Here is a 23,963-nt window from a genome sequence, read left to right as displayed (position 1 = left end):
AGCAGATGCATCACAAAAGTCAGAAATCCGGATAAATTAAATCCCTTACCTTTGAATATCTTCATCTGGTTGCAAGTTTATATCCCAAAAAAATATGTTTATTTTGCACGCTTCATTCAATAATCCAACGGTTTCCCCTCATTCAAAATGCATACAAAATTAATCCCAAATGTTACCAATAAACTTGGTCCAAATATGTCAAACAACGTTCCTAATCAATCCTCAGGTACCCTAATATGTAAATGAACTATAAAATTTAAGAAAATAGTATATTCAATAACGGTGATAAATAACCAAGTGTGGAGCCTCACCGGAGCACATCACAATCATTTTCCAACCAAGCAGATGCATCACGAAAGTCAGAAATAGCGATAAAATAAATTGCTTACCTTTGAAGGTCTTCATCTTTTTGTAATCCCAAATGTTCCAGTTACACAATGAATGGTTGTTTTGTTCGATAAAGTCCTTCTTTATATCCCAAAAATGTTTGTTTATTTGGCGCGTTTGATTCAGAAATACACCTGTTCGAACTCGCCCAACATGCCTACAAAGGAATGTAAAAAGTAACCTGTTAACTTGGTCCAAACATTTCAAACAACGTTTGTATTCCAACCTCAGGTACCCTAATATGTAAATAAATGATAAAATTTAAGACGGAATAAACTGATTCCCATACCAAAGAAAAACAAAGAGGGGCGCGCAGTCATTCACACGCACCAACATACTAGAGTCCTTCTTAATGACTCTTAGAAAGAACATGAATTCTTCTTGATTTTTCAAAAATAAAACATTGAACAATTTGTAAAGACTGTTGACATCTAGTGGATGCCATAGGAACTCCAATCTGGGTCCTAATAATTCGGCCATAGAAAAACTCGAATGAACCCCCCCAAAAAAACATGGATGGATTGTCCTCGGGGTTTCGCCTGCCAAATCAGTTCTGTTGTACTCACAGACATTATTGTAACAGTTTTAGAAACTTTAAAGTGTTTCCTATCCAATATGACCATGCATATGCCTATCCTAGCTTCTCGGACTGAGTAACAGGGAGTTTACTTTGGGTACCTTAGTCATCCAAACTTCCGAATTCTGCCCCCTATCCCTACTTTTTTTAAAGAATGGAGGCCACTGTGTTGTTGGGGACCTTCAATGCTGCAGAAATGTTTTGGTACCCTTCCCCAGACATAATCCTGTCTCGGAGCTCTATGGACAATTACTTTAACCTCATAGCTTGGGTTTTGCTCTGACATGCACTGTCAACCGTGGTGCCTTATATAGACAGGTGTGTACCTTTCCAAATCATGTCCAATCAATAGAATTTACCACAGGTGGACTCCAATCAAGTTGTTGAAACAGCTCAAGGATGATCAATGGAAACAGGATGCACCTTTGCTCAATTTTGAGTCTTTTAGCAAAGGGTCTGAATACATATGTAAATAAGGTATTTCTGTTTTTTCTTTGTCATAAATTTGCAAACTTCTAAAAACCTGTTTTTGCTTTGTCATTATAGGGTATTGTATGTACATTGATGAGGATTTATTTTTGTTTAATCCATTTTAGAATAAGGCTGTGTGGAAATGTGGAAAAGTCAAGGGGTCAGAATACTTTCTGAATGCATAGTGTGTTTACATTGCCAAATCAAGTGAAAAAGATAATCTCTCGCTCTCTCTGTCTCGTTCAAGGCTTGGTGTTACCTTGCTGTTATCTGGAGGGCAGTGCTGTGTTGTGTGGTCTGTCTCTCTCTAGATCGCTCCCCCCCTCTCTCTCAAGGCTGCTGTGATGTCATTGTTCAGTCAGTCAGGCTCAATAATTATTTTTCCAATGCCAGCTGAGTACACAATAGAGCCAATCAATGTCAGACTCATTGCCTGGCACACCTGACTGCACATCTGAATACTTCCAATCAATCCCTACCGACAAAACCATCTTCTTTCACTTCTTTCTTTCCCTCTATTAAAACAAGCTGTTCATTTTGTTGAAGCATAATCTTCTGTGCCAAAAATCACAAAACGTTTGTGAGTGCTTTGTGGCAAATTCATAGCATATTATATAGCAGGTTTGTTAGATGGAACAAAAGTCCAAAGACACTATGGCCCTCCAGAGTTGACCACCACTGTCCTAGTTGAACCTTCTAAGATATAATGTGCAACCCTGTGTGCTATTCCCTACAAAGTACACTACTTTTAACCTTTAGGCCCTGGTGATAAGTATTCCACTGTTACATCCATTGCCTGTTTGCTTAAGGTTGATGCCACGGAGGTTCTTGTACGTTCTTGTGCACACATGGACACACACATGGACACACACATGGACACACACATGGACACACACATGGACACACACATGGACACACACACATACACTCAAGAAAATAGTGCCATACATGCCCTAAAACATATTCAGATGGCATTCCTGTTATGATTTTTGTTGTCCTGAATATCTTTTGTTTTTTGCATTTCTGTTTTCCTTCGTCTTTGTCTTTTTTCTCTTTTGTTCTTTTTGTTGGTTATTGGCGCATTGAGGGAGATTGCATGTTTTAAAATTCAATTTAAAAAAAAGCGCAAACAACTCGCCAACAATCCATGGCCCATTCCTCCATGCAGATCTCCTCTAGAGCAGTGATGTTTTGGGGCTGTTGCTGGGCAACACGGACTTTCAACTCCCTCCAAAGATTTTCTATGGGGTTGAGATCTGGAGACTGGCTAGGCCACTCCAGGACCTTGAAATGCTTCTTACGAAGCCACTCCTTCGTTGCCCGGATGGTGTGTTTGGGATCATTGTCATGCTGAAAGACCCAGCAACGTATCATCTTCAATGCCCTTGCTGATGGAAGGAGGTTTTCACTCAAAATTTCACGATACATGGCCCCATTCATTCTTTCCTTTACACGGATCAGTTGTCCTGGTCTCTTTGCAGGAAAACAGCCCCAAAGCATGACGTTTCCACCCCCATGCTTCACAGTAGGTATGATGTTCTTTGGATGCAACTCAACATTCTTTGTCCTCCAAACACGACGAGTTGAGCTTTTACCAAAAAGTTATATTTTGGTTTCATCTGACCATATGACATTCTCCCAATCTTCTTCTGGATCATCCAAATGCTCTCTAGCAAACTTCAGACGGGCCTGGACATGTACTGGCTTAAGCAGGGGGACACGTCTGGCACTGCAGGATTTGAGTCCCTGGCGGCGTAGTATGTTACTGATGGTAGGCTTTGTTACTTTGGTCCCAGCTCTCTGCAGGTCATACACTAGGTCCCCCCGTGTGGTTCTGGGATTTTAGCTCACCGTTCTTGTGATCATTTTGACGCCACGGGGTGAGATCTTGCGTGGAGCCCCAGATCAAGGGAGATTATCAGTGGTCTTGTATGTCTTCCATTTCCTAATAATTGCTCCCACAGTTGATTTCATCAAACCAAGCTGCTTACCTATTGCAGATTCAGTCTTCCCAGCCTGGTTCAGGTCTACAATTTTGTTTCTGGTGTCATTTGACAGCTCTTTGGTCTTGGCCATAGTGGAGTTTGGAGTGTGACTGTTTGAGGTTGTGAACAGGTATCTTTTATACTGATAACAAGTTCAAACAGGTGCCATTAATACAGGTAAAAGGTGGAGGGCAGAGGAGCCTCTTAAAGAAGAAGTTACAGGTCTGTGAGAGCCAAAAATCATGCTTGTTTGTAGGTGACCAAATACTTATTTTCGACCATGATCTGCAAATAAATTCATAAAAAATCATACAGTGTGATTTTCTGGACTTTTTTTTCTCGTTTTGTCTGTCATAGTTGAAGTGTAACTATGATGAAAATTACAGGCCTCTCTTATCTTTTTAAGTGGTAGAACTTGCACAATTGGTGGCTGACTAAATACTTTTTTTGCCCCACTGTATATATAAAATATCACATTTTAAAATTGGGAACAAGGTAAAATGTCTGATACAACAAGAGTCTAAATACTGTGTATTTTTATCCGTTCAGGTAAGTGAACGTTCTGGTACTGTGTGTTTCAGTCTGTAGGATGTGATATAAAGGTACTCCCTTCTCTCCAGTAGGCTATCCCTCAGCTTCTCTGTACTCCCTCCTCTCCAGCAGGCTATCCCTCAGCTTCTCTGTACTCCCTCCTCTCCAGCAGGCTATCCCTCAGCTTCTCTGTACTCCCTCATCTCCAGTAGGCTATCCCTCAGCTCTCTGTACTCCCTCATCTCCAGCAGGCTATCCCTCAGCTTCTCTGTACTCCCTCATCTCCAGTAGGCTATCCCTCAGCTCTCTGTACTCCCTCCTCTCCAGTAGGCTATCCCTCAGCTTCTCTGTACTCCCTCCTCTCCAGCAGGCTATCCCTCAGCTTCTCTGTACTCCCTCATCTCCAGCAGGCTATCCCTCAGCTTCTCTGTACTCCCTCCTCTCCAGCAGGCTATCCCTCAGCTTCTCTGTACTCCCTCATCTCCAGCAGGCTATCCCTCAGCTTCTCTGTACTCCCTCATCTCCAGCAGGCTATCCCTCAGCTCTCTGTACTCCCTCCTCTCCAGCAGGTTATCCCTCAGCTTCTCTGTACTCCCTCATCTCCAGCAGGCTATCCCTCAGCTTCTCTGTACTCCCTCCTCTCCAGCAGGCTATCCCTCAGCTTCTCTGTACTCCCTCATCTCCAGCAGGCTATCCCTCAGCTCTCTGTACTCCCTCCTCTCCAGCAGGTTATCCCTCAGCTTCTCTGTACTCCCTCCTCTCCAGCAGGCTATCCCTCAGCTTCTCTGTACTCCCTCCTCTCCAGCAGGCTATCCCTCAGCTCTCTGTACTCCCTCCTCTCCAGCAGGCTATCCCTCAGCTTCTCTGTACTCCCTCCTCTCCAGCAGGCTATCCCTCAGCTTCTCTGTACTCCCTCCTCTCCAGCAGGTTATCCCTCAGCTTCTCTGTACTCCCTCCTCTCCAGCAGGCTATCCCTCAGCTCTCTGTACTCCCTCCTCTCCAGCAGGCTATCCCTCAGCTCTCTGTACTCCCTCCTCTCCAGCAGGCTATCCCTCAGCTTCTCTGTACTCCCTCCTCTCCAGCAGGTTATCCCTCAGCTTCTCTGTACTCCCTCCTCTCCAGCAGGATATCCCTCAGCTCTCTGTACTCCCTCCTCTCCAGCAGGTTATCCCTCAGCTTCTCTGTACTCCCTCATCTCCAGTAGGCTATCCCTCAGCTCTCTGTACTCCCTCATCTCCAGCAGGCTATCCCTCAGCTCTCTGTACTCCCTCATCTCCAGCAGGCTATCCCTCAGCTTCTCTGTACTCCCTCCTCTCCAGCAGGCTATCCCTCAGCTCTCTGTACTCCCTCCTCTCCAGCAGGCTATCCCTCAGCTTCTCTGTACTCCCTCCTCTCCAGCAGGCTATCCCTCAGCTTCTCTGTACTCCCTCCTCTCCAGCAGGCTATCCCTCAGCTCTCCGTATTCCCTCCTCTCCAGTAGGCTATCCCTCAGCTTCTCTGTACTCCCTCCTCTCCAGCAGGCTATCCCTCAGCTTCTCTGTACTCCCTCATCTCCAGCAGGTTATCCCTCAGCTTCTCTGTACTCCCTCCTCTCCAGCAGGCTATCCCTCAGCTCTCTGTACTCCCTCCTCTCCAGCAGGTTATCCCTCAGCTCTCTGTACTCCCTCCTCTCCAGTAGGCTATCACTCAGCTTCTCTGTACTCCCTCCTCTCCAGCAGGCTATCCCTCAGCTTCTCTGTACTCCCTCATCTCCAGCAGGTTATCCCTCAGCTTCTCTGTACTCCCTCCTCTCCAGCAGGCTATCCCTCAGCTCTCTGTACTCCCTCCTCTCCAGCAGGCTATCCCTCAGCTTTCTTTACTCCCTCATCTCCAGCAGGCTATCCCTCAGCTTTCTTTACTCCCTCATCTCCAGCAGGCTATCCCTCAGCTTCTCTGTACTCCCTCCTCTCCAGCAGATAGTTTTATTCTTGCAGCACTTGCGTCATCCAGCAGGACAGAGACCAGGTCTAATGCTGCAGGCAGTATCAGCTCCTCTGCTATGGGGGTTGATGCACTGAGCAATTTGGTACGCCACCTTATAGGACGCTAACAGTGCTCGCTGGTTTACTGAAGTAGCATTCACAAAGCGGGACAATTGTTGGCAATATTCAGCACGTTTTCACTGAAAAAACTCAGCGGCTTATCAGCGTGATTGGGGTGTAATGTCTTGAAGTGAAGCCTTAATTTATTTTGCTTCATGCTGTCCACTGCCAACATTTTTAGACACAGTAAACATACCGGTCTTTCCTCGACTCCTACCGTAGTCACAGTGTGAAGCCAAGCGCTACATACGCTTCCTCATATCTCCTCGTCTCCCACCGTAGTCACAGTGAAGCCAAGTAGCTACATACTGGCTTCCTCATATCTCCTCATCTCCCACCGTAGTCACAGTGAAACCAAGCGCTACATACGCTTCCTCATATCTCCTCGTCTCCCACCGTAGTCACAGTGAAGCCAAGCGCTACATACGCTTCCTCATATCTCCTCATCTCCCACCGTAGTCACAGTGAATCCAAGCGCTACATACGCTTCCTCATATCTCCTCATCTCCCACCGTAGTCACAGTGAATCCAAGCACTACATACGCTTCCTCATATCTCCTCGTCTCCCACCGTAGTCACAGTGAAGCCAAGCGCTACATACGCTTCCTCATATCTCCTCATCTCCCACCGTAGTCACAGTGAAGCCAAGCGCTACATACGCTTCCTCATATCTCCTCGTCTCCCACCGTAGTCACAGTGAAGCCAAGCGCTACATACGCTTCCTCATATCTCCTCGTCTCCCACCGTAGTCACAGTGAAGCCAAGCGCTACATACTGTTCCTCATATCTCCTCTTCTCCCACCGAAGTCACAGTGAAGCCAAGCGCTACATACGCTTCGTCATATTTCCTTGTCTTAGCTTTCGGGAGACTTACGTCTCTCTCCGCCTTTCTTTTCATCCCTGTTAAATATTTTTCCATGGTGTCTCTTAAGGGTTTGTTATCTGCACTTCATATCTCCTGCTCTGTGCTGTGTGCTCTTGTTCAGTGCAAAAATACCTACTCCCTGCGGCAAAAAAACATGTTCCTCGGGGTCACACACGCCCCCCCCTGGCATCGCTCCGAGGGGGGGGGCGCCCCACTATTTGAGAGGGACTGCGCTAAAGGGAATGGTGTGCCATGAAGCTAAAGCTGTATTCATCTTCTCCAGTACATGATGTGATGTAGGGTCTTGGACAGTATGGATGTCCAAGACTGTAGTAGACTGGACAGTATGGATGTCCAATACTGTAGTAGACTGGACAGTATGGATGTCCAATACTGTAGTAGACTGGACAGTATGGACGTCCAAGACTGTTGTAGACTGGACAGTATGGATGAACTGTGGCAATATATCTCAGACTATGACATCTCTGAGATAATCTGGCAGGTGTAGGCATGTCTAACACACTTCAGGAAGGGGGGTGTTTCTTACTAAATGTAATGTATTTCAGATGACTCAACCTTTCTTCATAGAATAGAGATTTGAACAACACCATTGAGGTCAGAAGTGTTCACCTTAGCAAAATATATTTATACTCAGTTTTTCACAGTTCCTGACAATTAATCCAAGTACAAATTCCCTGCCTTAGGTCAGTTAGGATCACCACTTTATTTTAAGAATGTGACATGTCAGAATAATAATAGAGAGAAAGATTTATTTCAGCTTTAATTTCTTTCATCACAATCCCAGTGAGTCAGAAGTTTACATACACTCAATTAATATTTGGTACAATTGCCTTTAAATTGTTTAACTTGAGTCAAACGTTTCGGGTAGCCTTCCACAAGCTTCCCACCATAAGTTGGGTGAATTTTGGCCCATTCCTCCTGGCAGAGCTGGTGTAACTGAGTCAGGTTTGTCGGCCTCCTTGCTCGCACACGCTTTTTCAGTTCTGCCCACAAATGTTCTATAGAATTGAGGTCAAGGCTTTGTGCTGGCGATTCCAATACCTTGACTTTGTTGTCCTTAACCTCTAGCGTTGAGCAATCCCGTATCCGGGAGCGTAATCATAGCCTCAAGCTCATTAGCAAAACGCAACGTTAACTATTCATGAAAATTGCAAATGAAATGAAATAAATATATTGGCTCACAAGCTTAGCCTTTTGTTAACAACACTGTAATCTCAGATTTTCAAAATATGCTTTTCAACCATAGCTACACAAGCATTTGTGTAAGAGTATTGATAGCTAGCATAGCATTAAGCCTAGCATTCAGCAGGCAACATTTTCACAAAAACAAGACAAGCATTCAAATAAAATCATTTACCTTTGAAGAACTTCAGATGTTTTCAATGAGGAGACTCTCAGTTAGATAGCAAATGTTCAGTTTTTCCAAAAAGATTATTTGTGTAGGAGAAATCGCTCCGTTTTGTTCATCACCGTGGCTAAGCAAAAAACCCGAAAATTCAGTCATTACATTGCCAAACGTTTTTCCAAATTAACTCCATAATATCGACAGAAACATGGCAAACGTTGTTTAGAATCAATCCTCAAGGTGTTTGTCACATATCTATTCGATGATAAATCATTCGTGGCAGTTGCCTTTCTCCTCTGAACCTAATGGAAAAGTGGACGCAGCTGGAGATTCCGATGGAGGACCCCAAGCGGACACCTGGTATATGTAGTCTCTTATGGTCAATCTTCCAATGATATGCCTACAAATACGTCACAATACTGCAGACACCTTGGGGAAACGACAGAAAGTGTAGGCTCATTCCTGGCGCATTCACAGCCATATAAGGAGACATTGGAACACAGCGCATTCAAAATCTGGGGCATTTCCTGTATGAAATCTCATCTTGGTTTGGCCTGTAGCATTAGTTCTGGGGCACTCACAGACAATATCTTTGCAGTTTTGGAAACATCCGAGTGTTTTCCTTCCAAAGCTGTCAATTATATGCAGAGTCGAGCATCTTTTCGTGACAAAATATCTTGTTTAAAACGGGAACATTTTTTCATCCAAAAATTAAAAAGCGCCCCTATATCGAAGAAGTTAAGCCATTTTGCCAAAACTTTGGAAGTATGCTTGGGGTCATTGTCCATGTGGAAGACCCATTTGTGACAAAGCTTTAACTTCCTGACTGGTGTCTTGTGATGTTGCTTCAATACATCCACATAATTTTCCTTCCTCATGTGAATTATTTTGTGAAGTGCACCAGTCTCTCCTGCAGTAAAGCACCCCGACAACATGATGCTGCCACCCCCCTGCTTCACATTTGGGATGGTTTTCTTCGGCTTGCAAGCCTCCTCCTTTTTCCACCAAAGATAACGATGGTCAGTTTCATCAGACTAGAGTAAATTTCTCCAAAAATGACGATCTTTGTCCCATGTGCTTTTGCAAACTGTTGTCTGCTTTTTTATGGTGGTTTTGGAGCAGTGGCTTCTTCCTTGCTGAGTGTCCTTTCGGGTTATGTCAATATGGGACTCGTTTTACTGTGGATTTAGATACTTTTGTACCTGTTTTCTCCAGCATCTTCACAAGGTCCTTTGCTGTTGTTCTGGGATTGATTTGCACTTTTCGCACCAAAGTACGTTCATCTTTAGGAGACAGAACGCTTCTCCTTCCTGAGCGGTATGGCGGCTGCTGGTCCCATGGTGATTATACTTGCATATTATTGTTTGTACAGATGAATGTGGTACCTTCAGTCGTTTGGAAGTTGCTCCCAAGGATGAACCAGACTTGTGGAGGTCTACATTTTGTTTCTGAGTTCCTGGTTGATTTCCTTTGATTTAACCTTTTATAACTAGTGGGCTCTATTTTAATTTTTGGATGAAAAATGTTCCCGTTTTAAACAAGATATTTTGTCACGAAAAGATGCTCGACTATGCATATAATTGACAGCGTTGGAAAGAAAACACTCTGACGTTTCCAAAACTGCAAAGATATTGTCTGTGAGTGCCACAGAACTGATGTTACAGAAAAAACCCAGATAAAAATCCAATCAGGAAGTGCCGGATTTTTTGAAACCGCCTCATGGCAATGACTCCTTATATGGCTGTGGAGGAGCTAGGATTCAGCTTACCTTTTCCACGTTTTCCCCAAGGTGTCTGCAGCATTGTGACGTATTTGTAGGCATATCATTGGAAGATTGACCATAAGAGACTACATCTACCAGGTGGTCGCTTGGTGTCCTCCATCGCAATTATTGCGTAATCTCCAGCTGCAGTATTTTTCCGTTTGCCTCTGATGAGAAACCGACTGCCAGGAATGATTTTTCATCAAATAGAATTGTGAAAAACACCTTGAGGATTGATTCTAAACAACGTTTGCCATGTTTCTGTCGATATTATGGAGCTAATTTTGAAAAAAGTTTGCCATTGTAAGTGACTGCATTTCGCTTTTTTTCTTAGCCAAACGTGATGAACAAAACGGAGCGATTTCTCTTACACAAATAATCTTTTTGGAAAAAATGAACATTTGCTATCTAACTGAGTCTCGTCATTTAAAACATCCGTAATGTAAATTATTTTATTTGAATGCTTGTCTTGTTTTTGTGAAAATGTTGCCTGCTGAATGCTAGGCTTAATGCTATGCTAGGCTATCAATACTCTTACACAAATGCTTGTGTAGCTTAGGTTGAAAAGCATATTTTGAAAATCTGAGATGACAGTGTTGTTAACAAAAGGCTAAGCTTGTGTTTCAATATATTTATTTCATTTAATTTGCGATTTTCATGAATAGGAAACGTTGCGTTATGGTAATGAGCTTGAGGCTATGATTACGCTCTCGGATACGGGTTTGGAGTCGCAAGAAGTTAACCATTATGTCAAACAAAGAGGCATTGAGTTTGAAGGTAGGCCTTGAAATACATCCACAGGTAAACCTCCAATTTACTCACATGATTTCAATTAGCCTATCAGAAGCTTCTATGACCTCATTTTCTGGAATTTTCCAAGCTGTTTAAAGGCACAGTTAATTTAGTGTATGTAAATTTCTGACCCATTGAAGTTGTGATACATTGAATTATAAATTAAATAATCTGTCTGTAAACAATTGTGTGCTCACCAACTTGCCAAAACGATAGTTTGTTAACAAGAAATTTGTGGAGTTGTTGAAAAACAAGTTTTAGTGACTCCAACCTAAGTGTATGTAAACTTCCGACTTCAACTGTATTTACAATAGAGAGCTTATCGCACTATATTCCATATGGCATTGGTTATGGTCCCAAACGGTACCCTATTCCCTTTAGAGTGCACTACTTTTGACCAGTGCTCATTATAGTGACTAGGGAACATTATAGTGCACTACTTTTGACTAGGACACATTATATTGCACTACTTTTGACTAGGGCTCATTAGGCTCTGGTCAAAAGTAGTGCACTATGTAGTCAATAGTGTGCCATTTGGGATGCAGACATTGTGCTACATCTCCACTTTGTCAACCACTTTGAAAAGAATGTTGACGACATCTGCTCCTCATTCCCTGAGCCTATTGAGTCCACTGGTTCCACTCACACAGAACTACCCTACGCCCTGACCTCTTTCTCCCCCTCTCTCTCCAGATGAAATCTTGCAACTGGTGAGGTCCAGCTTCTCGACAACCTGCTCACTCAACCACATCCCCTCCTCCCTTGTCCAGACCATCTCTGGAGACCTTCTCCCATTCCTCACTACCCTCATAAAATCATCCCTGACCACTGGTTGTTCCCCCTGACTTCAAAATGGCTCCCCTCCTCAAGAAACCAACACTCAACCCATCAACATCAACACTCAACCCATCGGACATCAAAAACAACAGACCATATCCCTTCTATCTTTTATTGTCAAAACACTGAGGGCGTGGCGAGGAGGATCTGCTGGTTCACTACAGAGATGTCTCTGACCAACTCACTACCTCTCTTCGAACAATCTTCTTGAACCTAACCAGTCAGGCTTCAAGACGGGTCGCTCAAATGAGACTGCTCTTCTCTGTGTCACGGATGCTCTCTGCACTGCCAAAGCCGACCCTCTGTTCTCATCATCCTAGATCTATCTGCTGCCTCCGTGAACCAGCAGATCCTCCTCGCCACGCCCTCAGGGCTGTGCGTCTCAGGCTCTGCCTCCTCTCCACCCTCTCAGGGCTGGGCGTCTCAGGCTCTGCCTCCTCTCCACCCTCTCAGGGCTGGGCGTCTCAGGCTCTGCCTCCTCTCTACCCTCTCAGGGCTGGGCATCTCAGGCTCTGCCTCCTCTCCACCCTCTCAGGGCTGGGCGTCTCAGGCTCTCCCTCCTCTCCACCCTCTCAGGGCTGGGCGTCTCAGGCTCTGCCTCCTCTCCACCCTCTCAGGGCTGGGTGTCTCAGGCTCTCCCTCCTCTCTACCCTCTCAGGGCTGGGCATCTCAGGCTCTGCCTCCTCTCCACCATCTCAGGGCTGGGCGTCTCAGGCTCTCCTCCTCTGTCCCCCAGGGATGGGTTCTCAGGCTCTGCCTCCTCTCCACCCTTCAGGGCTGGGCAAGTCAGCTCTGAACAAATTCTTATTTTCTCAGGGCTGGGCATCTGGGCTCTGCCTCCTTCCAGGGGCAGTTCTCAGGGCTGGGTGTCTTGGCTCTGCACTAATTGGTTGCATCAACACTCTAGACCATTAGGCTTCCCAGCCGATCTCCTCTTCTCTCTGTGGACACCAAGTCTCTTGGCCACTACTGGTGTCCCTCAGGGATCGGTTCTAGAAGATGTGGGCCTCCTCCTTTTTTTAACCTTTATTTAACTAGGCAAGTCAGTTAAGAAGAAATTCTTATTTTCAATGACGGCCTAGGAACAGTGGGGTAATTGCCTGTTCAGTGGCTGTTCCACTGGATTCAGAGGTTTGAATTTACAACCTTTGTTACTAGTCCAACACTCTAACCATTAGGCTTCCCTGCCGCCTCTGACTTAAATCTCTATACATGTAAGTCACTCGGCTCCATATCTTCACATGGTCTCTCCTATTATTGCTATGCGGATGACACTCAACTACTTTTCTCTTTTGACACCCAGGTGGCAGATATCTCAGCTTGGATGTCGGCCCACCACTTTAAGCTCAAACTCGACAAGATGGAGCCTCTCTGCCTCCCAGGGAAGGCCTGCCTGCTGCAAGACCTCTCCATCACGGTTGACTCCATGGTGTCCCCCTCCCAGAGTGCAAAGAACCTTGTCGTAACCCTGGACAATACCCTGTCGTTCTCTGCAAACATTAAAGCAGTGCATCTCTCCTGCAGGTTCATGCTCTGCAACATTTGTAGAGTACGACCCTACCTTACACAGGAAGCGGCGCAACTCCTAATCCGGGCACTTGTCATCTCCCGTCTGGACTAGTGCAATTCGCTGTTGGCTGGGCTCCCCACTTGTGCCAACAAACCCTTGCAATTTATCTAGAATGCTACAACCTGCCTGGGGTTCAACCTTCCCAGCTTCTCCCATGTCACCCCGCTCCTCCACACACTCCACTGGCTTCCAGTCAAAACTCACTACAAGACCATGGTGCTTGCCCACAGAGCAGCATGAGGAACTGTACCTCCCTACTTTCAGACTATGATGAAACCCTACACCCCATCCCGAGCACTCCATTCTGCCACCTCTGGTCTCTTTGCCTCCACACCCCAATGGGAAAGCAGCTCCCACTCAGCCCAGTCCAAGCTCTTCTCCGGCCTGGCACCCCAATGGTGGAACCAGCTTCCCCCTGAAGCTAGGACAGCATCTTCAGAAAACATCTTCAGAAAACATCTGAAACCCTACCTCGTCAATAGTATCTTAAATAATCCCACCCCCCCCCCCCGCGCAACCTCTCCTCACAACGACCCCTTCTCACACCCATTGTCCCACCTAGGTATCTTAAGATGAATGCACTACCTGCAAGTCTCTCTGGATAAGTGTCTAGTAAATTACGAAAAGGTAAATATACCCCCAACTGCATCTGGAATACAGAGCCCGCTTCACAATCTGGCCACTGGAGTACAGAACTAATTCAACATTCATGAGCTTCGGCCTCTCAGAAGGACCACAAGACCACACACTAAAAGATTTTCAACTCCACATAACTTCACATTCACAACTCACAAGATAATGGAACAACACAAGCCTTATTTGAACATGTTTACTAAGAATCCGAAATCAAGCCAGGTCTAAATAAGGACACTGAAATGTCTCATAACCGAATAGCTTGAAGTTTGTTTGATACCTTCACATACTCAGAGACTGTAAAGTGAAGAATATTTGATCAAACATCCCTAAGCTACTGCCACCATCTAGTGGTGAAATATAAATGTTGCAGGTGCTCTATCTCACAACTGCCAGCAGCAGTCTTGGGGAACCTATGTCAGAGACAGAAGTGAAAGAGAGGCATTTAATTGGTTCCTTTTGTCTGGAACATATATAGTCAATAAACTAAGAAGACCAGACCCAGTTTCTATCGCATTGGTGCCTATGTTAAAACCACCCCTTAAGTCAGTGGTGGGCAACTCCAGTCCTCGAAGGCCTGATTGGTGTCCCTCTGTTTCTCCATCCCTAGCAAAAACAGCTGATTAATCACATTGCGTTCTGAACTGAACATCATGATTAGGTGATTATTGGAGTCAGGTGTGTTAGATTGGGCTGGGGCAAAAATGTGGCACTAATCATGCCCTCGAGGGCTGGAATATCCCACTCCTGCCTAAAGTGGGCAGGAACTGTGATGCATTTTTTTGAATGGTAAACAGCCTTTACAGGATATCTTAATTGATCCACCATCTTTGGATTGTGTGATCTGGGGCCACGGTGACATAAAATACACACACTCACAGGTCTGTAGTTTTATTAGCCGTTAAGGAAGTGGAATTAGAAGATGTGGGCCTCTTCTTCTTTAACACAATAGTTACTTCCTGTCAGACAGGGATTAGACTGACTGGGACCGGAGTAATAGTTTCAATGTTGCACATGTTTATCCCCAAGACTTTCACTCCTACTCTCATTTCCACTTTTTTACTCACACAGATATGCTTTGTGACATTCACTTACCTGCCCTTCATCTCCTTTCCTCTAATCCACATGCTCTTCCCTTTGCTGATCTTAGAGTTGTCTGGTCATTCAGAATTGTCATGTATAGAGGAAGAGTGATACTGAACCAGCTTAATATCACCAGTCATTTTGATGCCACATTTCATATGTTGATGTGGTTCTGCACCGTTATTTAAGTAGATGCTAGCCTCACGAGCCATCCAGACTGCTACTAGTGAACCATTCATGTAAGCTGGTGAGATCAGGGTGGCTGGCGATGCTAGGTAGATAGATACAGTCTGCATGTTTTCTCTGGTCTGCAAAAACGACCCTATGACACGTTTTAATCTTCAGATTGTGTTGGGTTCTGATTTCAACATGAGCAGGTGTGTTCTTTAGATACACTCCATGACCAGCAGTATGTGAACATCTACTCGTCCAACATCTCATTCCAAAATCATGGGCATTAGTATGGAGTTGATCCCCCCCCCCCCTTGCTTCTTTAACAGCCTCCACTCTTCTGGGAAGGCTTTCAACTAGATGTTGGAACATTGCTGCGGGGACCTGCTTCCATCTAGCCACATGAGCATTAGTAAGGTCGGGCACTGATGTTGGGCGATTAGGCCTGGCTCGCATTTGGCGTTCCAAATTATCCCAAAGGTGCTCGATGGGGTTGAGGTTAGGGCTCTGCGCAGGCCAGTCAAGTTCTTCTACACCGATCTCGACAAACCATTTCTGTATGGACTTCGCTTTGTGCAAGGGGGCATAGTCATTCTGAAACATGAAGTGGCCTTCACAAAACTGTTGCCACAAAGTTGGAAGCACAGAATCATCAAGAATGTAATTATATGCTGTAGCGTTAAGATTTCCCTTCACTGGAACTAAGGGGCCTACCCCGAACGATAAAAAATAGCCAGAGACCATTATTCCTCCTCCACCAAAATGTACAGCTGAGACTATGCAATGGGGCAGGTAGCGTTCTACATGGCATCTGTCAACCCCAGATTAGTCTACTACTCCAGCCGACGCTTGGCATTGCGAATGGTGATCTTAGGCTTGTGTGCAACTGCTCGGCCATGGAAACCCACTTCTTGAAGCTTCCGGCAAACATTTCTTGTGCTGACGTTGCTTCCAGAGGCAGTTTGGAACTCGGTAGTGAGTGTTGCAACTGAGGACAGAAGATCTTTACGTGCTACGCGCTTCAGCACTCAGCGGTGCCATTCTGTGAGCTTGTGTGGCCTACCACTTACAGTTGTACCACTTACAGTTGAGCTGAGCAGTTCTAGCACGGCAGAAATTTGACGAAGTGACTTGTTGGAAGGTGGAGCTAATGTGATGGTGCCCCATTGAAAGTAATTGAGCTCTTCAGTAAGGCCATTCTATTGCCAATGTTTGTCTAAGGAGATTACATGGCTGTGTGCTCTATTCTATACACCTGTCTGCAATGGGTGTGGCTGAAATAGACAAATCTATTCATTTGAAGGAGTGTCCACATACTTTTGTATATATACAGTGCCTTGAGAAAGTATTAGGCCCCCTTGAACTTTGCGACCTTTTGCCACATTTCAGGCTTCAAACATAAAGGTATATAAAAGTGTATTTTTTGTGAAGAATCAACAACAAGTGGGCCACAATCATGAAGTGGAACGACATTTATTGGATATTTCAAACTTTTTAACAAATCAAAAACTGAAAAATTGGGCGTACAAAATTATTCAGCCCCTTTACTTTCAGTGCAGCAAACTCTCTCCAGAAGTTCAGTGAGGATCTCTGAATGATCCAATGTTGACCTAAATGACTAATGATGATAAATACAATCCACCTGTGTGTAATCAAGTCTCCGTATAAATGCACCTGCACTGTGATAGTCTCAGAGGTCCGTTAAAAGCGCAGAGAGCATCATGAAGAACAAGGAACACACTAGGCAGTTCCGAGATACTGTTGTGAAGAAGTTTAAAGCCGGATTTGGATACAAAAATATTTCCTAAGCTTTAAACATCCCAAGGAGCACTGTGCAAGCGATAATATTGAAATGGAAGGAGTATCAGACCACTGCAAATCTACCAAGACCTGGCCGTCCCTCTAAACATTCAGCTCATACAAGGAGAAGACTGATCAGAGATGCAGCCAAGAGGCCCATGATCACTCTGGATGAACTGCAGAGATCTACAGCTGAGGTGGGAGACTCTGTCCATAGGACAACAATCAGTCGTATATTGCACAAATCTGGCCTTTCTGGAAGAGTGGCAAGAAGAAAGCCATTTCTTAAAGATATCCATAAAAAGTGTTGTTTAAAGTTTGCCACAAGCCACCTGGGAGACACACCAAACATGTGGAAGAAGGTGCTCTGGTCAGATGAAACCAAAATTGAACTTTTTGGCAACAATGCAAAACGTTATGTTTGGCGTAAAAGCAACACAGCTCATCACCCTGACCACACCATCCCCACTGTCAAACATGGTGGTGGCAGCATCATGGTTTGGGCCTGCTTTTCTTCAGCAGGGACAGGGAAGATGGTTAAAATTGATGGGAAGATGGATGGAGCCAAATACAGGACCATTCTGGAAGAAAACCTGATGGAGTCTGCAAAAGACCTGAGACTGGGACGGAGATTTGTCTTCCAACAAGACAATGATCCAAAACATAAAGCAAAATCTACAATGGCATGGTTCAAAAATAAACATATCCAGGTGTTAGAATGGCCAAGTCAAAGTCCAGACCTGAATCCAATCGAGAATCTGTGGAAAGAACTGAAAACTGCTGTTCACAAATGCTCTCCATCCAACCTCACTGAGCTCGAGCTGTTTTGCAAGGAGGAATGGGAAAAATTTTCAGTCTCTCGATGTGCAAAACTGATAGAGACATACCCCAAGCGACTTACAGCTGTAATCGCAGCAAAAGGTGGCGCTACAAAGTATTAACTTAAGAGGGCTGAATAATTTTGCACGCCCAATTTTTCAGTTTTTGATTTGTTTAAAAAGTTTGAAATATCCAATAAATGTTGTTCCACTTCATGATTGTGTCCCACTTGTTGTTGATTCTTCACAAAAAATACAGTTTTATATCTTTATGTTTGAAGCCTGAAATGTGGCAAAAGGTCGCAAAGTTCAAGGGGCCGAATACTTTCGCAAGGCACTGTGGTGTGTCTTTCCAGCTGAACCTGAACTGTGTTACAGCTGTACAGGTGGTCAAACCTGGAACGCCTGAATACAGAGAGGAAGGAGCCTCAGACTCGCAACGCTGCCGCACGCAAAGGACAGACAGAGGACAGACACACACACAGGGATGCAAATGACACAGTGACAAAGCTGTGCAATGGGCCTCTATTGTCCTCCTAGTGCCTCATGACTACAATCTGAGAATGAGGCAGTGTTCAACTAATGAGCAGGTTACGTGGAGGAAGGCTTTGCTGGCTAAGTGGTACGGTACACACAGGTAGGTAGGGAGGTCACCAGGATGAACTCTGGGTGATCTATAGGGCCCAAGGGTCATGAACTGGCCATGGCATTTAAACTAAATAGGGAGGGAGGGAGAGATGGAGATGTGAAAGACTGAGACAGACAACAGTGAGATTCTGGGGAAAACCTGTGATGAAACATTTTATCTCGGGAAGAGACAGCTTTGAAAATGTTAATCTTGTTTTAGTGTCATAAATAATCCTTGGTTCCTGCCTGTGCTTGGTAAAGACATGAGGGGGTGCAACATGACCCCCTCCTTAGGACCATCTGGCAGAACGCCCAGAATATGTCCTATAAGATGAGATAGGAGACGATGCCAGACACATATCAGAACCAACCCTATGAACCTATGTAACGTTTCTGGAACCAGTTGACACTGCATTCGGGAAGTATTCAGACCCCTGGAATTTTTCCATGTTTTGTTACATTACAGCCTTTTTCTGAAATTGATTCATTTGGTTTTTTTCCCCTCATCAATCTACACACAATACCCCATAATGACAAAGCAAAAGCAGGTTTTTATAAATGTTTGCAAATTTTTATTTTTCATACATTTGCAAACATTTCTTAAAGCTTGTTTTCACTTTGTCATTATGGGTTATTGTGTGTAGATTGCTGGGGATTTTTTAAATATATATACATTTTAGAATAAGGCTGTATCGTAACAAAATGTGGAAAAAGTTAAGGGGACTGAATACTTTCCGAATGCACTCTATAAGAGATATAACAGGACTGCCCCTTGAAAGCTCCTGACAGACGTTCACTATGGTGCATCAAACTGTCGATCCTCCAATGGGCAAAGATAGATACTTGCAGTACATCATCATAGTTGTTATTTTCGCTCTCTCTGATGAAACTGTGGATGATGTCATACCTCTGTGTCAGGCAGCACACTTCATTCTGAGTGGGTGTGTATGTGGGCCAGAGAGGGCCAGAGAGGGCCAGAGAGTCTGACAAGAGTGGTATCGGAGTGAAAGGTTAGTGAGACTACAGCTTCTTAGAAGCTACTTTGTTTTTGTCTGCCCAGAGTCATCCAGAAATACCTGGCCACGACATAGTCAGAGGCACAGAGGAGTTATAGGAACCTGAAAGAGACTTGTGGTTACAATAAACCTCATAGGTCCTGGAACTGAAAGGGAAATAGTTTGAGGATTAGGAGTAGATTCAGCTGCATAGCATGGTACTGTAACCTGGTCATTTCTTTGGCAGTGGTGGCTAACCAGTTTTAATGGCTCATGTTGGTATAGCTGTTGCGTTTCGTCAGACACACACACATTCACACACTTACTTGCATGCACACACACGCATGGTCACACGTCTCTCCTGTCTGGGGGTGCTGACTCTCCTCATCTGCAACCTGGGATCAAAACACATCCAACTTTATTTAAAACATATCAATATGTTCTTCTAAAACAAGCAATGAAAGGAAATACATTTTGAATTAAGAAAAGTGTTCATAAATAAGTTATAAGCAATCATGGCATACAAACTTCAGAAAGTATTAAAGAGCGATAGTCTTATCAGACTAAATCCTTACTTCTGCATCTTCTTGGGCTCCTCCTGCATGTCCATACAGGCGATCGGTGGCAGCCTGTCATTCAGGGCAGGTGGGGTAGGGCCGCACCTGTTTTGAGCACCATACTTTTTGGGTTATTTTGGCATTAATGTGTCACAGATCAGTTTGCAAACAATGTCAAAAAAAAGAAAAAGTAATTGAGTTAAAAAAGCTGCATACAAACATGGTCTCCGTTTTGCTTTTTTTTTGAGTAAGGTAGCTCCAAAATGCAGGTGTTTCAGCCTAGCTCAGTGTTTTCTGTGGTGGGGCAAGCCAGCAGAAAATACAGAGCGTTGGGCATGATTGGCTCAGTTTTCTGTCAGGATTGGCTCAGTTTTCCGTCACTCATGGGACAGTACGTCATCCCCATTTCTAAGTTCAGAGCTCGAAAATGTTTGACCCTTGGGTTCTGCCATAGAGTTATATTAGAAGTGCCCATCCAAGAAGGCTCAAGGTCATTGGCCACAGATTGAATGACACCAAATAACCTCATATCTACAGTAGCTTTGATTGGACTGATCATGTCAACATCTTACTTTTAAAGTCTTAGCTAGCTGTCATCATCAGTTGTCATCAAGTCGACAATCTACTGGCAAATCTTTTTCAGTCCTATGTCATATGAAGAGAAATAATGAAGAGAAATTATAGATAAAACATATTGGCGCTCATTGGTCCATTTCACATAGAGATTACACAACAAGTTGTAAATTCAACAATGAGTGGTTTGGAAGGAATCAGTAGCTAACTGCGAGCATTGCAAAGAAACCAATGATGTTAGCCTGCTATGCAACAGAGTTTTTTTTTAAATCCAGAGATTGCCAGACTTTGATGACAAGGTTTGATGACCAAATTTTCCAACTCAGTACCGCTGCGCCACCTTCACAAGGTGAGTCCAAGAATGTCTTGTATGCTGCTGCATAAATGATGTAATATGTAGCTAATATAGTAATGCTAAGTGTATGATGTTTAGTAAGCTGCTAGTAGCCTCACCCCAATAATTTGGTCTCTTTTCACCAACGCGGTATTGTAAATATATCGTTCATGGCCTGGTGTGTGTTTGTTTGACTAAATCAAATCAAATCAAATGTATTTATATAGCCCTTCGTACATCAGCTGATATCTCAAAGTGCTGTACAGAAACCCAGCCTAAAACCCCAAACAACAAGCAATGCAGGTGTAGAAGCACGGTGGCTAGGAAAAACTCCCTAGAAAGGCCAAAACCTAGGAAGAAACCTAGAGAGGAACCAGGCTATGTGGGGTGGCCAGTCCTCTTCTGGCTGTGCCGGGTGGAGATTATAACAGAACATGGCCAAGATGTTCAGATGTTCATAAATGACCAGCATGGTCAAATAATAATAAGGCAGAACAGTTGAAACTGGAGCAGCAGCACGGTCAGGTGGACTGGGGACAGCAAGGAGTCATCATGTCAGGTAGTCCTGGGGCATGGTCCAAGGGCTCAGGTCCTAGTTGAAACTGGAGCAGCAGCACGGCCAGGTGGACTGGGGACAGCAAGGAGTCATCATGTCAGGTAGTCCTGGGGCATGGTCCTAGGGCTCAGTTCCTCCGAGAGAGAGAAAGAAAGAGAGAAGGAGAGAATTAGAGAACGCACACTTAGATTCACACAGGACACCGAATAGGACAGGAGAAGGAGAAGTATATAACAAACTGACCCTAGCCCCGACACATAAACTACTGCAACATAAATACTGGAGACAGAGACAGGAGGGATCAGGAGACACTGTGGCCCCATCCGAGGACACCCCCGGACAGGGCCAAACAGGAAGGATATAACCCCACCCATTTTGCCAAAGCACAGCCTCCACACCACTAGAGGGATATCTTCAACCACCAACTTACCATCCTGAGACAAGGCTGAGTATAGCCCACAAAGATCTCCGCCATGGCACAACCCAAGGGGGGGCGCCAACCCAGACAGGATGACCACATCAGTGAATCAACCCACTCAGGTGACGCACCCCTTCCAGGGACGGCATGAGAGAGCCCCAGTAAGCCAGTGACTCAGTCCCTGTAATAGGGTTAGAGGCAGAGAATCCCATTGGAAAGAGGGGAACCGGCGAGGCAGAGACAGCAAGGGCGGTTCGTTGCTGCAGAGCCTTTCCGTTCACCTTCCCACTCCTGGGCCAGACTACACTCAATCATATGACCCACTGAAGAGATGAGTCTTCAGTAAAGACGGTTGTAGGTTGAAGGTTGAGACCGAGTTTGCGTCTCTGACATGGGTAGGCAGACCGTTCCATAAAAATGTAGCTCTATAGGAGAAAGCCCTGCCTCCAGCTGTTTGCTTAGAAATTCTAGGGGCGATTAGGAGGCCTGCGTCTTGTGACCGTAGCGTACGTGTAGGTATGTACGGCAGGACCAAATCAGAGAGATAGGTAGGAGCAAGCCCATGTAATGCTTTGTAGGTTAGCAGTAAAACCTTGAAATCAGCCCTTGCTTTGACAGGAAGCCAGTGTAGAGAGGCTAGCACTGTAGTAATATGATCAAATTCTGAAGTTTATTTAGTGCTTTATCCGGGTAGCCGGAAAGTAGAGCATTGCAGTAGTCTAACCTAGAAGTGACAAAAGCATGGATTAATTTTTCTGCATCATTTTTGGACAGAAAGTTTCTGATTTTTGCAATGTTACGTAGATGGGAAAAAGCTGTCCTTGAAATGGTCTTGATATGTTCTTCAAAAGAGAGATCAGGGTCCAGAGTAACGCAGAGGTCCTTCAAAGTTTTATTTGAGACGACTGTACAACCATTAAGATTAATTGTCAGATTCAACAGAAGATCTCTTTGTTTCTTGGGACCTAGAACAAGCATCTCTGTTTTGTCCGAGTTTAAAAGTAGAAAGTTTGCAGCCATCCAGTTCCTTATGTTTGAAACACATGCTTCTTAGCAAGGGCAATTTTGGGGCTTCACCATGTTTCATTGAAATGTACAGCTGTGTGTCATCTGCATAGCAGTGAAAGTTAACATTATGTTTTCGAATAACATCCCCAAGAGGTAAAATATATAGTGAAAACAACAGTGGTCCTAAAACGGAACCTTGAGGAACACCGAAATTTACAGTTGATTTGTCAGAGGACAAACCATTCACAGAGACAAACTGATATCTTTCCGACAGATAAGATCTAAACCAGGCCAGAACTTGTCCGTGTAGACCAATTTGGGTTTCCAATCTCTCCAAAAGAATGTGGTAATCGATGGTATCAAAAGCAGCACAAAGGTCTAGGAGCATGAGGACAGAAGCAGAGCCTCGGTCTGACGCCATTAAAAGGTAATTTACCACCTTCACAAGTGCAGTCTCAGTGCTATGATGGGGTCTAAAACCAGACTGAAGCATTTCGTATACATTGTTTGTCTTCAGGAAGGCAGTGAGTTGCTGCGCAACAGCCTTTTCAAAAAAAATTGAGAGGAATGGAAGATTCAATATAGGCCGATAGTTTTTTATATTTTTTGGGTCAAGGTTTGGCTTTTTCAAGAGAGGCTTTATTACTGCCACTTTTAGTGAGTTTGGTACACATCCGGTGGATAGAGAGCCGTTTATTATGTTCAACATAGGAGGGCCAAGCACAGGAAGCAGCTCTTTCAGTAGTTTAGTTGGAATAGGGTCCAGTATGCAGCTTGAAGGTTTAGAGGCCATGATTATTTTCACCATTGTGTCAAGAGATATAGTACTAAAACACTTGAGCGTCTCTCTTGATCCTAGGTCCTGGCAGAGTTGTGCAGACTCAGGAATAGGCCGATTTAAAGAGGAGTCCGGAATTTGCTTTCTAATAATCATAATCTTTTCCTCAAAGAAGTTCATGAATTTATCACTGCTAAAGTAAAAGTCATCCTCTCTTGGGGAATGCTGCTTTTTAATTAGCTTTGCGACAGTATCAAAAAGGAATTTCGGATTGTTCTTATTTTCCTCAATTAAGTTAGAAAAATAGGATGATCGAGCAGCAGTAAGGGCTCTTCGGTACTGCACGGTACTGTCTTTCCAAGCTAGTCGGAAGACTTCCAGTTTGGTG

General features: G+C 44.5%; 1 pseudogene; it reads left to right on the top strand.

Annotated features, from left to right (window-relative positions):
- The window catches only part of LOC135544948 (uncharacterized), a 56,993-nt pseudogene that overhangs the window by 11,896 nt on the left and 21,134 nt on the right, over positions 1 to 23,963 (top strand).

This window comes from Oncorhynchus masou, chromosome 9 (genome assembly GCF_036934945.1).
Source record: "Oncorhynchus masou masou isolate Uvic2021 chromosome 9, UVic_Omas_1.1, whole genome shotgun sequence".
Taxonomy (NCBI): Eukaryota; Metazoa; Chordata; class Actinopteri; order Salmoniformes; family Salmonidae; genus Oncorhynchus; species Oncorhynchus masou.
This window is presented reverse-complemented; position numbering and strand designations above follow the sequence as displayed.